At 48.4% G+C, this 16,860-nt stretch overlaps 1 pseudogene; it reads right to left on the bottom strand.

Annotated features, from left to right (window-relative positions):
- Positions 1–5,500: 5,500 nt before the first annotated feature.
- Positions 5,501–7,441, bottom strand: LOC143957677 (uncharacterized; annotated as a pseudogene).
- Positions 7,442–16,860: the final 9,419 nt, after the last annotated feature.

The raw sequence follows: 16,860 nt of genomic DNA, 5'->3' as shown, positions 1-16,860 counted from the left end.
CAGTCCCGATCACGGCCAGCTTACTAATGCCCACCTGCCCCCCTCAGGAATAAATAAGTGCCCCCCTATCAGTCCCATCTCTCACTGGTACCTATCAGTGCCCCTTAGTGCCACCCATTCGTGCCAGCCATCCGTGCCACCCATCCGTGCCATCTTATCTGTGCCCATCTTTGCCCATCAGTGCTGCCTTACTGTGCCCATCAGTACTGCCTTATCTGTGCCTATCGGTGCCACCTTATCTGTGCCTATTAGTGCCACCTTAACTATGCCTATCAGTGCCCACCAGTGCAGCCTATCAGTGCCCACCAGTGCAGCCTATCAGTGCGCCTCATCCGCGCACTTCAATGAAGGAGAAAAATGACCTGTTTGCAAAATTTTATAACAAACTATTAAACATGATTTTTTTTTTTTTTTTTTGCATCTTTTTTTGTTTGTTTAGCAAAAAATAAAACTCCCAGCTGTAATTAAATACCACCAAAAGAAAGCTCTATTTGTGGGAAAAAAATGATAAAAATTTCATTTGGGTACAGTGTTGTATGACCTTGCAATTGTCATTCAAAGTGCATCAGCGCTGAAAGCTGAAAATTGGTCTGGGCAGGAGGGGGGGGGGGGGGGGGGGGTTTAAGTGCCCAGTAAGCAAGTGGTTAAGCAGTGTTCCTGACAGATGGGGGATCTGTTCCTACTCTAGCCACTTGGAAAATGCATGCCAAACCTGGGAGCCAGGGCTGGATGTCCACCAAAGTCACATGGGATGCCAGCATCCAATTGGATAGCTGTCTTTCTGTGACCGAGGAAACTATATAGGAACTAAGTTCTGCCTGATCCAGAAGTGCCCACACGATGGATTCATACCCATCAAGATAACATTTGACTCTGCTCTAGCAGGAAAACCAGAGACCTTTGATACACTGGCTGTCGTTTGCCTCCAACTTCCTGGGGCCGGCTGAAACTCCTTGTTGATAGGCACCAACACCAACCTGGTGAGAAGACTGCTCACTCCTCTGGCCATGGAGGATGCTCCGGTAGGAAAGATTCATCTTCAACTGAGGCAGGCGTTTCAGAGAGTGTTGCAAGAGAAGAAGGCACCTGCTGAAGGGGTGGAAAGATTGTGGCGACTGGATACCCATGAGAAGATGTTACAGCCTGGAGAGAGGGCCTGTCTTAAAGCCATGGTCAAGCTGTCATGGGACCAGCCAGGTCCATATGTGATGGTAGAACCTGACTCAGCAGAAGAAGAGGTTGGATTAGAACTGGTCCTGGTGATCGTATCCAGTCGAGCCTTACTAAGAAGTGAGGGGGGGGGGGGTGAATTCCTGTCAGCGTGCGGAATATCACCAGCCACCCAATCAGCTTAAATCCTCAGATGGTGGTTGGAAAAGTGAGTGCTGCCACCCTGGTGGCGGGGGATGAGACAGCTCAGAAGGGAGATGGACGAAGAACCACTGTTCCCTGCCCAAATCTACCCCCTTTGTGGGAGAAGAGAATTAAAGATCAGATAGCTCGATGGGAGAAATTGTTCTCCAAGAATGACTTTGATCTGGTCTGTGCCAAGAGTGGGCAAGAAGTAGGGGGCGAATTCCTGTCAGCGAAGCGGACTATCCCAGATCAATACACGCCCTTCCACATCGAAGAAGCCTTACAATGCTTATCATGGGCCAAATGGTTCAGTGGTCTAAAGTGAGGATTCAGGATTTGCAACCTGGAGATTGAGTGTTGTTGCGCAATCTAGGGGTGCCGGAAAAGCATAAGCTGACTGATCAATGGTGTTTCCAACCCTACATTGTTTGTAAACGATTACCTGGACTCCCTGTGTATCAGATCCGGTGTATCTGGATTTTGCAAAAGCATCTGACACAATTCCCCATAAACGTTTACTGTACAAAGTAGGTCAGTTGGCATGGACCATAGGATGAGTACATGGATTGAAAACTGGCTACAAGGGCAAGTTCAGAGGGTGGTGATAAATGTTGAATACTCGCAATGGTCGGGGTGGGAAGTGGGGTCCCCCAGGGTTCTGTGCTGGGAACGATCCTGTTTAATTTGTTCAAAAACGACCTGGAGGATGGGGTAAACAGCTCAATCTCTGTATTTGCGGGTGACACTAAGCTAAGAAGGGCAATAACTTCTTGTGGAAACCTTGCAAAATCTGAACAAATTAATTGGGTGGGCAACTACATGGCAAATGAGGTTTAATGTAGAAAAATTTAAAATAATGCATTTGGATGGCAAAAATATGAATGCAATCTACTCACTAGGGGGTGAACCTCTGGGGTAATCTAGGATGGAAAAAACACCTGGGGTCCTAGTAGATGACAGGCTCAGCAATGGCATGCAAAGCCAAGCTGCTGCCAGCAAAGCCAGCAGAATATTGGCATGCATTAAAAAGGGGATTAACTCACACATAGGTTGGACTTGATGGACTTATGTCTTTTTTCAACCTCACCTACTATGTATATAACTGGAGACTACATCCCCCACAAATCCTTGCTCCTCCCAGCAGGCTCTGTCCTCTCCCTGGCTGCACAGCAGTCTATTACAGCTTCCTTTGTTTCCTGGGTGGTGGGTGGGGCTCTTCTTCAACTCTCAATTTCTCCATAGCTCTAGGTTTAATAATCTTCTCTCTTCTCTCACAGCCACTTCTACAACTCTCTTGTGGCCTGAAAGAGGAAAAGGAAATGTAGTTGCTCAGTTTGGGAAAGGAAGTGTAGTTGCCCAGTCTGTGGTGCAGTATAGCACTGTGGACTGGGGTTGGATTTACACTGGTACTTGTGTAATCTCACATGTGCATGCAATTGTATGTCTGTTTGCCCAAAGTTGAGGTATGCTGTATCGTCATACATATACAGATTCCTTAGTCCTTAGTATGAAAATCTGCTATCTGCTGTAATAAATCTTTTATAGTTGGCTGCCCAGGATGGCAGTCACAGGGGTTGCAAATATACAGGAAAAAAAGTCACATTGGCAAAATGAGAGATGCCTGATTTGCATACAAATACTCCTTTTGCTTGATAATGTCCCCCCTCTGTGTTTGTAGCGCTTATAAATGGTAACCTCCGCCACCTGTACCCCATTACAGATAAATCTCTTGCATATTGTATCAAACGTGTACAGAAACAATTTTCAGAAGAAAGTGTAAGTAGTGGCAGTCATCATATTTGTCTTCTAGAAGTTTCCTTTATAAGAGGATTCCGATCTTCCTGCCTGAAGACACAATCTCATTCCACTAACAGTGTCACTGCAGGTGATGTATAGTCTTGCAACTTATATATTTAGTGAAAAAAGCTCTGTAAGCCAGTAGTATCTTGCACATCTGTGCAGCTCAAGGTCATGTTTGAAGCATAGCTAAGCCCAAGAAAAAAAAAATGTAATACTTTGCAGATTATCAACCCTTAGCTGTATTGGCTGCATTTATTTCCTTTTTTTTCTTCTTTTTTTTAGCCTCTTTCCCCTTTTTTTTTTTACCTGTGATGCCGCCATTAACTCTCTTATAGGCAGGTAGCCTACAGGTGCATTCATTAGCGCAGTGATTCTCAACCAGGGTTCCTCCAGAGGTTCCTAGGGGTTCCTTCAGCATTGGGCCATTTCTGCCTCTCAGATAAGTTCCCACTGGCACCATTGATCTTTTTAGCTATTTGTAAGGATGTAATTCTTCCCAATGACCACAAGTGTAAGGACCATTCTTCCCACTGACCATCACACTAATGTATCATGAGATGTCGATTTCTAATTTTTAGCATGGGTTCCACGAGACCAGAGAACTATTTCAAGGGTTCCTTTGTGTTGAAAAGGTTGAATGGCTGACCCATGTTGAGGGGGAAACGAGTTAATATGTGTGCTACAGTTTCTGGGCTTTTTGAATCCAGCCTAATCACCGGTGGCATAAATATGGGGGAAATCTGGGTTTGAGGCTCCTCTCGTCAGTTTGGATGAGCCACATCAGAAAGAACATTCTATAGCTGCTGTAGTGGATGACTGCTGAACCTTGGTGGGCGAGTAGGCACCCTTGTCCTAGGGTTGTAGGCAGGTGTCTACTATATGTCACTGTTCTGTTATGTTTTGCTTATGTTAACCACTTGCCGCCCGCCATATAGAAAAATGACGGTGGCAAAGTGGTTTTAATATCCTGACCGGATGTCAAATGACGTGATCAGGATATTAAGCCGCCCTCGGGGGCGCGCATCATGGCGATCGTTGTTGCGGTGTGTCAGTCTGACACCCCGCAACTACGATCTCGGTAAAGACGGAGACTCTTTACCGCGTGATCAGCCGTGTCCAATCGTGGCTGATCACAGTGTAAATAGGAAGAGCCGGTGATCAGATTTTCCTCACTCACGTCTGTCAGACGCAAATAGAGGAGAGACGATTGGCTGATCCCCTGACAGGGGGGGTCTGTGCTGATCGATTATCAGCACAGCCCCCCCCCCCGGGGATGCCCACAGTGGACCACCAGGGACGCCACCAGACCACCAGGGATGCCCAGCACCAGGTATGCCCCCCCTAGACCACCAGGGATGTCAGTCAGTGCCCATAATGAATGCCAATCAGTGCCCATAATGGATGCCAATCAGTGCCCACAATGGGCATCACTGATTGGCATGCATTATTGTTTGGCACTGATTGGCATCCATCCCTACAATACTTTACATTACAATGCCGCCTATCAGTGCCCATCCATGCCGCCTATCAGTGCCCATCCTAGCCACCTATCAGTGCCCCTCCATGCCCATCCGTGCTGCATATCCATGGCCATTTGTGCCACCTATCCATGCCAACCATCCATGCCAATCCGTGCCACCTATCAGTGCCTATTTGTGCCACCTATCAGTGCCTATTTGTGCCACCTATCAGTGTCTGTGTCGCATATTAGTGCCGCCTATCAGTGCCACTTCATCAGTGCCCATTAGTGCTGCCTTATCAGTGCCCATCCATGCCGCCTATCAGTGCCCATCCTAGCCACCTATCAGTGCCCATCCATGCCCATCCGTGCCGCCTATCCATGCCCATTTGTGCCACCTATCCATGCCGCCCATCCATGCCAATCCGTGCCACCTATCAGTGCCTATTTGTGCCACCTATCAGTGTCTGTGTCGCATATCAGTGCCGCCTATCAGTGCCACTTCATCGGTGCCCATTAATGCCGCCTTATCAGTGCCCATCACTGCAGCCCCATCAGTGCCCATCAGTGAAGGAGAAAATGTACTTATTTACAAAGTTTTGTAACTGAAACAAAAAAAACATGTTTTTTTTTCAAGATTTTCTGTCTTTTTTTATTTGTTTAGCAGAAAATAAAAATCTCAAATACCACCAAAAGAAAGCTCTATTTGTGGGAACAAAATTATAAAAATTTAGTTTGGGTACAGTGTAGCATGACCGCGCAATTGTCATTCAAAGTGCGACAGCGCTGAAAGCTCAAAATTGGTCTGACCAGGAAGGTGTATAAGTGCCCAGTATTGAAGTGGTTAATTATGCTCTACAATGTTAATTAAGTTAGTTACATGAGTTAAAGTGGAGGACCACCCTGAAAAAAAAAATACATTAAAAATGAGAAAAAAATCAGAAAAAAAAAATATGATTTTTTTTTTTTTAACTTACCAGAAATGCCTGTTGCTAGGCACATCATCCTAATCTGCCTCTTCCTCCTCTGCGGAGATCTTCTGGTCTTCTCTCCTCCGTGCGGCATCTTCTGGGTAATGGGTCGCGCTGTGTTCTGGGAACTGTGTGTCCCAGGACACAGCGCACCCCATTCACAAAGCGCTGCGCGACTCGCGCATGCGCAGTAGGAAACGGGCAGTGAAGCCGCAAGGCTCCACTGCCTGTTTCCCTTAGCCAAAATGGCGGCGCCGGGACCCGAGACCGAGGGACGGGTCAGCCTCGGGCGGCCGACATCGCGGGCGCCCTGGACAGGTAAGTGTGCTTATTAAAAGTCAGCAGCTACAGTGTTTGCAGCTGCTGACTTTAAATTTTTTTTTTTTTTAAACCGGCCCTCCTCTTTAAATGTTATGGCTGTAAGCTTTTTTATGTAAGCCTCCCTCCTTGAGATGCCCAGTTGCCTACCCTCCGGTCTGACATCACCCCTCCTGGCTCCCCAGCACACATACGAGTGTCCCATAATCCAGACCAACCCTGGTGGACCACCTGAAAGAAAGAACAAAAAACCACATAACAGTCACAGGACGTTCACAACACAAAACCCATGCCGACAGCCCCCCCTATCGCTATCCAACTAAACACACACCAATTCCGGTCTAACATAGGACCGAAACCTCCGCGATTCCCACCGGCCGATCCTTTTCACCGATTCCTTGTCCAATCCCCACCGGACTGCTCCCGTCGCGGCCCCGATCCTGAACGGATGAGAGGAACATTTTTCCCCCCCTAAACCCAAGGCCATTAAACATTTCCGAAAAACCGCTATGAACTGGAATCGCGACAAAAATTCCCCCCGTTCGTGCAGCAGCAACGGACCCAGCAGAGCCGGTCGGCAAGCCAAAAATTCCCGCAGGACACAGATGGCAGCCCGGAATTGCGAACACCACAACTTCCTTGCCCTTCCCATCCTGATCCGTTTTGGACCTGCGTACCTTCATGGTTACCCTGTCAGTCAAGCAAGCAACCTCCTCCACAAACAAACCTCCCCGCCCCCGCTTAGAAGGGCTGACCAATTCCCCTATTCGGAATGCCCCGAAAAAGGCCAACACAAATGCGGCTCTAAACAACACAACCTCGTACCCCGAGGCACACACCACCTTCAGCTTTTCACAAATTCTGCCCAATAATTCAAACTACACCGGCCTCCTGTCGTCCTTTACCTGGCGACCCTTCCGGTAACCCTTCACCGCCTGACACACCCAAAAATCTTTCGTTAAGTCCGGCTCACCTCTCAGCTTGAACCAGAACGCCAAACCTGCCAATTTCCGCCCCACACTGGCCACCGATATGCCGTCCTCCAAATTCCGAGCTACAAAGTACAGCACCAACAGCCTATGATCCCGCACTTCCGCCTGCACCTGCCCACACAAGGCTTCCCACTCATCCCAAGTCCTCTCGTACGCCGACCACGTTCCCCCACTCACCGACCTTCTGATCCAATCGGAGACTCTTCCAACGCAAGCCTCCACAGTTCCTCTGGGCAGGGGATCCCGTGTTTCTCCGCTGCAGGAGCCAACTCCCGGAATTTGTCCCACTGGAAACGAGAGAGTGCATCAGCTATAACGTTGTCTACCCCCGGCAAATGCACTGCATGTAGAAAGATGTTCAGTTGCATACAGCGAAAGACCAAATGGCGCAGCAATCGCACCACTGGCGGAGATGCCGCCGACATTCTGTTCAGCACCTGCACCACCCCCAAGTTGTCCACATGGAAACGCACTTTCCGATCCCGGAAAACTTCCCCCCAAAGCTCCACCGCCAGCACCACCGGAAAAAGCTCCAGCAGCACCATGTTCCGCAGCAGCCCCCCAGATCTCCAGGATATGGGTCAGGGGCCCGCACTCCATGCCCCTTGAAAGAAAGCCCCGAACCCAGCTGCCCCAGCCGCGTCCGTGTAGAGTTCCATGTCGAAGTTACTCACCGGCCCCGACATCCACAACGCCCTTCCATTGAATTGCTCCAAAAACATGTGCCAAATCCGAAGGTCTTCCTGATGTGCTTTCGACAAGCTCACAAAGTGTGTGGGGGAAACCACCCCACCTGTACTGCCTGCCAACCGCCGAATTAAAACCCGTCCCATCGGTATAATCCGGCATGCAAAGTTTAACTTCCCCAGCACAGACTGAAGAGTCCTGAGCTGAACTTTGCGAACGCCTACCAACCTCCGTACCTCCTCCTTCAATGCCTCCAGCTTGTCTACCGGCAGCCGGCACTCCATGACCCCCGAATCCAAAACTATGCCCAAAAAGCTGATTACCGCGGTCGGCCCTTCCGTCTTGTCCGGGGCCAGAGGAATGCCAAAACTCTCCGCCACCCGCTCCAGCGTCGTCAACAGCACTGCACAGATCGCCGATGAGCCGGGTCCCACGCACAGGAAGTCATCCAGATAGTGGATAACCGAACTCACTCCCGCGACGTCTCTGACCACCCATTCCACGAAGGAACTGAAACGCTCGAACAACGCACAGGACACGGAGCACCCCATTGGCAGGCACCTGTCAACATAGTATTCATCCCGCCAACAGCAACCGAGCAGGTGAAAACTGTCAGGGTGCACTGGCAACAATCGAAACGCCGCTTCGATGTCCGTTTTCGCCATCAGCGCCCCCCTACCGTATCGCCTCACCCAGAAAACCGCCGCATCGAAGGATGTGTATGACACTGCGCTCAGCCTGGGATCGATGGCATCATTAACCGATCCCCCTTTTGGGTGCGACAAGTGGTGTATCAGCCGATACTTACCCGGTTCCCGTTTGGGCACCACCCCCAAGGGCGAAACCACCAAATCCTTGATGGGCATATCCTTGAACGGTCCCGCGGCGCGCCCCAGCGCCACCTCCTTCCGTAATTTCTCAGAAACCACCTCCGGATGCAGCAGCGCCGACCGCAGGTTCCGCGACACAGGAGGGGCCACCTCCAAGACCGCTGGAATTCGAAACCCCTCCTCAAACCCTGTACCCAAAAGCCGCGCTGCCTCCCTATCCGGATGTCGATCGAGAAAAGGCTGCATCCTTTCCAGCCTCACCGGCATCGTCCCTCTTCTGCGCAGAATCTCCAACCCTACTTTTTCCTTGTTTAAAACAACGTGAGGCCGGGTGGGCTCCCCCACAACCCGAGCACTCGTGTTTGTATTTGCAGCTCCCCGCAAATCTACAACTGCCCTCGTTGTATTGCCAACAGACTCCCTTTTTTCTAGAGGCCGATTGACCGGAAGTCCCAGATCCACCGCACCCCCCTGAAAAAACTGAGTCGGCACCCTCGCAGAAGACATCAAACACATCCACAAGCTGATGTCCTTATGATCCCAGCGCAGCACCGGTCTGACTGCCCTCCGTTGTCGAAATTGCTCATCATACCACAGCCACGCCAGTCCCCCATAGACTCTGTTAGCCTCCCTGATCACGTCCAGATAGCAAAAAAGCGCCGAACACTGCTCCGGGTTCTTTTCCCCTATCACACTGGCCAGAATCGCAAAAGCCTGTAACCAGTTCGGGAAAGTATCAGCCGGTACCGCCGTTTCTCCTCGTCCTCCTTGTTGTCATCCGGCTTCACCCTGTCCAAATTAAACTTCTCCAGGGGCAACAGCGAAAATATTTCCACATATTCCCCCTTCCAAATCTTGTCCCTGACCTCCTGCTTCAAATGCGCGCCCAGCGGTCCCTCAAAACACACATACACCTCGCACCGCGCCGCATCCGCCAACCGAATCACATCTTGTTTTTTGCCCACGTCCCCCCCAGTCCCCGTCTTTTCCCCGGACGTACCTGGCAGCACCGCGGCCTCCGCGGTCACCGCCGCAGCACCCGACCCCCCCGGTAACCTCCGTAGGCGCGGCGGGCGGAGGCGCCACCACCGCAACCCCACTCGGCGCTGGGGCAGGCAGGACACCTGCCCCCGACCCATCCCTTACCCCCCCCCGCACCCCCTTCCCCCGGCGCGGCCCATGCAGCCCCTGGCGCCATCGGCACGGGACCGACTTGCTCATAGCGGCCCACCAACTCTTTCAGCCCCGCCAGGAAGCCCATCAACCCCCCATCCGCCGGTGCGCAGTCCATGACCCGCGGAGCCAGAGGGGGGCGGAGCGGGGAGGATGTCCCCCCGCCCAGGACTGGCGCCCCGACCACTGTACTACCCACCACCCCCAACCCCCCCCCAAATGTCCCATAAGAAAAGCTGACTTACCGGGCCGCCTGGAAGAACTCCCACCAGCCGCTGACCGACCACCGGCCGTTGACGGACCGCCACCCGGCACCTCATCTTCGAACGCCGACAATTCGCCTTCGGATCGATCCGGACTCCGATCGTCTTCTCCAAGCTGGTGACTGGACGCACCTGACTGCTCCGGAGGAGAGTTTCGCCTGGGCCGTCCCCGACTCCACCCGGTGGTTGCCTTGCCCACCGACTTGTCCCTCCGCTTGGCTCCATCACGCAGGCTGGCTCCCTTCAGGCGCCCGTCTGGCGATCCTCGGCTCCCACCGCTGGGCCCCGCCCCCGCCGAATGGTGCTCACCACCTGCAATGCCGCTGCCGGACCGGCCTGCAGCCTGGTGGCACTGCGCCCGCCCGCCTCCTCCCTAAGGCCTCCGCTGCCGCCATTGCCAGCCGTTTTGCGGGAGGCTCGCGGGGGGCGGAGCTAGCGTTCCCCGCTCTGCGGAATGCAGCAGACCCGGGAGATTCCGGGGAGAAACGAGCCGGCGGCGGGAGCGCCGCACCCGAGCCGCGTCCTCCCCCTGCACACTGCCGCCGTCCCCTGCCGGTCCCAAAACAGCCGCCACTTGATCGCGGAGCCAGCGCTCCCCATTGGCTGCCGCCGCGGCCCTCATTTGTGCAACTAGGTCCGTCAGTGAGGATGCCATGGTCCTCTCTCTCCAATCTTCTTACCCTGACTGACGCTGGGGCGGGCAGCGCTCACTCCTCGTGGCGCTAAGCTCCGCCCCCCGCTCTATCTACCTATCCCTGCTTCCCCAGTTTACTTTATTCATGCGTCTCTCCGCCTACCCCCTGCGTGGACGTCTCCGAGCTTTCATTGTATTTGCCTAAGGGTGTCCTGTGCCCTAAACCCTCTCTCCCCACCATTTCCTGTTAAGAGAAAATAAAACTCTCTTTGTTCATTTTGACAAAAAAGTGATTGGCGCCCAATCTTTCCACCCTGCACTACATCCACTATGCCTAGTAACCTGTACCCTGAGGAGGAATGTCCACTACAGAAGTATAACATGTTTGCTATTTAAATTAAAAAAAACAACAAGCCTTTAATAGCACTTTAACTGCCATGTTATGTTATAGGCCAGTGTTCACCTGATCCAGTACATGATCTTTAAATGTGTTCAGTTGACTGTTTACTGATTCCTGCATTGTTTAAATGCCTTGGTATAATACACCTATTTAACCGCTTTCCAACCAGCTGCCGTCATTATACAGAGGCAGGTCGGTATGATCCCCTGAACCATCGTATCTATACATCAGACCCTTTAAGCGGGATAGCAGGCACACACGTGCCCGCTGCACAGTGGGGGTGCCGATGCTCATGACCGGTGGTTAGTTTTGTGAGGAGAGGAAAGGCAGATCGTGAGTTTCTATGAGCTGGGAACCACGATCTCTCAGATCTTATAGTCACTCCCATCCCCCAAAGTTAGAACTAAGGGCCGGGTATGGACTGGGGGGGGGGGGCAAGCCAATTTTTTCCTTGATTTTTATCTATATTATCGGGAGCCGGCAATACATTACAGCTGCGAGCAATATTAAATAACATAATTTCCTTTAGAAATATCATTTTGCTGCGGCACTGTAAAACACATCACACAGATGCACCACTTTACAGGCAGACCAAGGGGATCCCCCAGGCACGATATTTAAAGAAATATTTTTTTGTTTCACTTTAAGTGTTATTAAAATCACTGCTCCGGAAAAAACTGTAGTTTTAAAAACCTTTTTTTTTTGCATTGATACATGTCCCCTGGGGCAGTACCCGGGTCCCCATACACACTTTATGGCAATAACTTGCATATAAGCCTTTAAAATTAACACTTTGGATTTTTCATGTTCGTGTCCCATAGACTTTAATAAGGTTTGCATGTTCGTACAAATGTTTTGCCTGTTCACATGTTCTGGTGCGAACCAAACCGAGGCGTGTTCAGCCCATCCCTAATGTGAATGTAGACATATAGCACATTTTGTCCTTCTGGTAACAATCATGGTACTATGTCCATGCTGAAAGAGCAGCTCAAAGTGGTTGCAAAGCCAAATGGTTCTTTATCTTAATGCATTGAAGGAGAAGTCCAGCCTGAGCTTTTTATGCTGGACTTCTCCTATGGGTCACAGGAGTGCAATTTATTTTGCACTCCTGTGACCCGTTTTCAGCAGAGAGCAGTCTGAAGTCTTGCTCTCCGCTCCCTTCACTGCAATCCGTCGAGGCAGAGCGTCATCCCAAATTCCGAAGTCTGGATCTGCCAGCTACCTTGACTGATGGCAGTCTCAGCGAGCCGCTGAGATGCTGAGACGGCCCCTCCTCACCCCTCCACAGCTCAGCGCTCCAGTGAACGTAGAGGAGCAGAGAGCTCTCGGAGATCTTTGAGAACCGAGCCATCGCAGTGGTTCGGTGGTTCGGTTCTCAGTGTAGAGACTCCAGGGGACAGATGCAGCATCGGTCTGATGCTGCATCCACCTAGGTAAGTATATAACTGTAATTAAAAACCCATACTTCTCTTTTAAGATAAAAAAAACTCTCTGTGTGTAGCAGCTCCCCTAAGACCCTCTAATACTTACCCGAGCCCCATTTCTATGGAGGTATGTATACGAGTGCCTTGGCCACCTGGGACTCTCCCTCCTGCTTGACTGGTGCCAACGGCGCCACTGCTGTGTCCTAGCCAGTCAGTTAGCTAATAAGGAGAAAGAGGGGGCGGGTCCGAACGAACCATGGCTCTGTGTCTGAATGGACACACAGAGCTGTGGCTTGGCTTGGTGCCGCATAGCAAGTTGCTTGGTGTGGGGGCACTCGACAGGAGTGGGGTGGCCAGGGGCACCGAAGAGGGACCCAAGAAGAGGAGGATCCAGGGTGCTCTGTGCAAAACCATTTCACAGAGCAGGTAAGTATGACATTTTTTTTCTCTTTAAAAATAATAAACAACGAGATTTTAATATCACTTTAAAGAGTTGTGGCAGAACAGAGAATCCATCATCACAAAATGGCTATTGTGGAGGTAAGCTCTGCAGAACCAATGAATGATGAGGGTCTAACTTAAATAATAAATAAAAAAAAAAGGGTAGAAGAATCCAATAATTTGGAGGCCATCAAACTTTTTATAAAGCCATAGTTGGTAGTAAAACCCTACCGATTAGGGAATATTGGTTAACAGGTCAAGGCACAAATAGCCTTCAGGCTCTCGTGGGGCTGGCGAAGTTCTAATAGTTGTATAGAGAAGATTCAAATTCTGCGTAGAGTAAAACATTTTTAGAGAGCATGATTGAAAAATGTGTACTGTTTAGGCCCAAGCTGGGGAAGGGTTTAAGCGTTTTAGCTCAGTTCTTGGGCTTTTGGTCCAAGTCAGCCCATCTTTGCTATAAAAAAAATAACAAAGGGGGAATGTCGGTATCAGTAGATTCAACCGTGAAATGTGGAGGACATCGAAGCCATGAACAATGCCATAATGGACTTTCCACAATATAAAGAAGTCATACATTACATAAAAACAAAAACTGTAAAAACAGTCAATAGTTCACTGCAGATTATATTTATACATAATTGCTACCACTTTCTCAACATAAATATAATCTGCAGTGAACTATTGACTGTTTTTACAGTTTTTGTTTTTATGTAATGTACGACTTCTTTATATACATCTATTGATATTTTTTTGTAAAATAAAAATTTATATTTGTATTTTTATTTTTATTATAACATTGTAGTACTACTATTCCTTTAACATAGACACCTTTAAAGTCCCGAGGTATGCGACCTCTAGTCCTTTTTTTCTTTTCAATATAATCGGGGATGTGGGGTCTTGTTTTGACTCCTCTTTTCTAAAATTGGTTTCTCAGGATCCAAACACAGTTTGCCTAAATTTTGAAACAATCCTAATTTTCTTTAACATAAATCAGCAGTAGGGATGAGCTCGGTGTTCGATTGGAACATCTGCCGTTCGTCTGTTCGGCAAATTCCGAATTTTGTGGACCGTTCGCACCAAATTCTTGTGGCACGAACGGTCCACAATGCACTACACCATCGCAGTGCATTGCTGGCTCATGATTGGCCAAGCATGCACTGTGACCCCTCATGTCCTTTGCCAATCACAGCGCCGGCAGCGAGGAGAGCCATAATTGGCCACAGGCAGGATGCCTGTGGCCAATTATAGCTCAGGGGGTTTAGTACACACCCAACACAATATAAGGCCGCCAGCGCGGCGGCCTTGTGTAGTGTGTAGGCGTGCAGGGAAAGAGCTAGATAGGCTGGGACAGTGTGTTCTTTTCTCAGCCATCTGCAGGAGTTAGTGGGTGTTGTGTGCCTCCAGCACAGTATACACCTGTATCTACCCTTTACTGCTGTTGCTCTCTAATACAGCCATCTGCAGGAGTTAGTGGGTGTTGTGCGCCTCCAGCACAGCGCAGTATACACCTGTATCTACCCTTTGTTGCTGGTGTTCTCTAATACAGGCATCTGCAGGAGTTAAAGTGGGTGTTGTGTGCCTCCAGCACAGTATACACCTGATGATACCCCTTATTGCTGGTGTTGTCTGTTGCATAGCTTGCATATTAGCCTTTAAAATTAGCACTTTTGATTTTGAATGTTCGAGTCCCATAGACTTTAATAGGCTTCTAAAGTTCGTATGAATTTTAGGTTCGTTCAAAGGTTCTGGTACGAACCGAACAGGGGGCGTTCAGCTCATCCCTAATCAGCAGTGACAACAGATGAGCAAGAAAATCAGCTTCAGTAAATGGATACCATTTTAAAAGAATGAAGAATGAAACTTAAAGCCCAAAGTGAAATATGAGAAATGCAAAGACATATTGGAGTGTTTGTTTCACCATTTAATTCTTATAACAAAGATAAATACCAGGGTATTTAATATAAAACGTGAAATGTAAAAACTGCAGTCTAACGATCTGCATGTATTGAAGCTTAATGCAAGTCATAGTAAGGTATGATGAAAGTGCAATGCAGTAGGATGACATCAACAAGGTGTGGTTGTGAGCTGAGAACATCATTAGACATTGCATTAACATAAAAACACTGCAAGATTGCAAATCACACCTTCTCTGCTGTAGATTACAGAAAATTTAACTGTATTTGTTGCAATCCTTCCAGGCTCAACTGCCGATTAAATAGGGTTCTGTAGAGAATTGGTGGATGGCACCACCATACAATCATAGGACAATAAGGGCCTTCACAGCTCACCTTGGTACAATAGTATAGTCATTTTCTCCTTTATTCACATAAAGCAACAGGTTAATGTTTTGGGACCCTACAGGTCACTCTGCTTTGAAAAAAGGAACCTACAAGGTCCAAAAAACCTTGGCTGATAAAACTTGTTGCTTTATGTCCACAAAGGACAAGATTATCACTATACCAAGATATGCTGGTAAAGATCCATTGTTCACTACTGCATATCTCTGAGTAGAAAGAGGGGGAGCAAAGCAATTTTCCACATTGATCAGTGGTCTTCTAAAAGAAAAAGATCTTCCAAGACAGCCAAAGAGCTAACTAACAAAGAAAGGATCACTTAAAGGGTAAGCTCGCCTTTTCATGAAAGATGAAGAGGTGAACTAACTCCAAATATCCTGGCTACCCCTCTGGACCCCGCTGCATATAGTGACCAGGAAGGCCAATGTTGTCAATGTAATGGTCCAATCACTATACACTGCAAAATAAAGCTCAGGAGTGAGAATCCACCATAATACTCACAACGTCAAGTGCTCATTGGTCAGCATCTGAGGCTTCTTCCTCTGGTAAGAGAAGAAAAAAACATTTCTCAATGGTATGTGCAGTCATGTGACCACATTGCACAGACTGCTACACTTGTAGCATGGGGCATCAGGTTCTCTATGTAAAGCAGGGTCCAGAGGAGTGGCAAGGATATTTTCAGTTGGTTCACCTGTTAATTTACCCTTTAATTCTGGAAAAAAGTGCTCCACAGATTATTATTGGTTGACAGGCTGTAGTAACGCTTGCAGGTTTAATGCCTACAGAGCAAGCAGAATGCTGGAAGTGCCAAGGAGAATTCAGTCTGGAGAAGCAAAGAATTCAATTGTAAAAAAACACAGCTAAAAAGGTTTCTATTCAACTCAACACGCTTTGAAGTGAGTATACCAAACGCAAACAGTTGGATATCCACAGGTAAGTTCAAAAGAACATCCGGGAACTAGTTTTCTTTTTCTTCTATGCTGTATACATTCTAAAAAAAGGCTACCCAACAACAATTAAATATGACTTCCAGCCTTATCTCCAGTCTTGCTGCACAGCTCTACAGATTGCTCTCCTCTACTGAAATAGCTTACTCTGATTTCACTGCATACTATGAGTTCATTCATTTGAAGGTGCAGCAAATCAGATTGAGTCTGACCCATTTACTGGCTGAAGAACATTCAGCATCATTTAGGTCTTTCCTTCTCATTGGATTTCAGTTGTTTCAATTAAGGAGTCTCAGAATCACTGTTGGGCGATATCTAGGGCAGTCTTTATGTAAACGTAGCCTGCTTAGAATTGCCCGCTCCTCCAAACCGACATCCACTCTACCATTCATTTAAATGATATTTGTCCGATTACTCCCAAGAGACAGCCCTGTGTTTCCATCAGGGCTAAAGTCTGAGGGAGGATACTTGTTACAAGTGGGTTCTTGTAACTTCACTTAATTTTTAAATCATCCCATGAGCATTATGTGCTCCTGACCCCTGCACATTACATTTTCCTGACCCCTGCTCTGTGCATTATGCATTCTTGACCCACAGCAGAGTAAGCTTAGGTTTTATTTACCATAACAAAATACTTTAGACCCCCTAAGTTAGTAAACTCATAAAAGTACCAACATCCCCAATATGAAAATTCCTAAAAACACAATACTAAATGGGGCTTTTTAGATACCACTCAATCATTGGAAAATGTAATTGTCAGCTGTATTATGTGTTTTTATTATGTAATTGTATTTATAAAATATAAAAATAAATGTTATACATTTTGGATTAATTCTAGAATAATTGAGTGGTACCTAAAACGTCCCAT

Source organism: Lithobates pipiens, unplaced genomic scaffold (assembly GCF_037356315.1).
Source record: "Lithobates pipiens isolate NorthernLeopardFrog02 unplaced genomic scaffold, aLitPip1_a1.2 Scaffold_54, whole genome shotgun sequence".
Lineage (NCBI taxonomy): Eukaryota > Metazoa > Chordata > Amphibia > Anura > Ranidae > Lithobates > Lithobates pipiens.
This window is presented reverse-complemented; position numbering and strand designations above follow the sequence as displayed.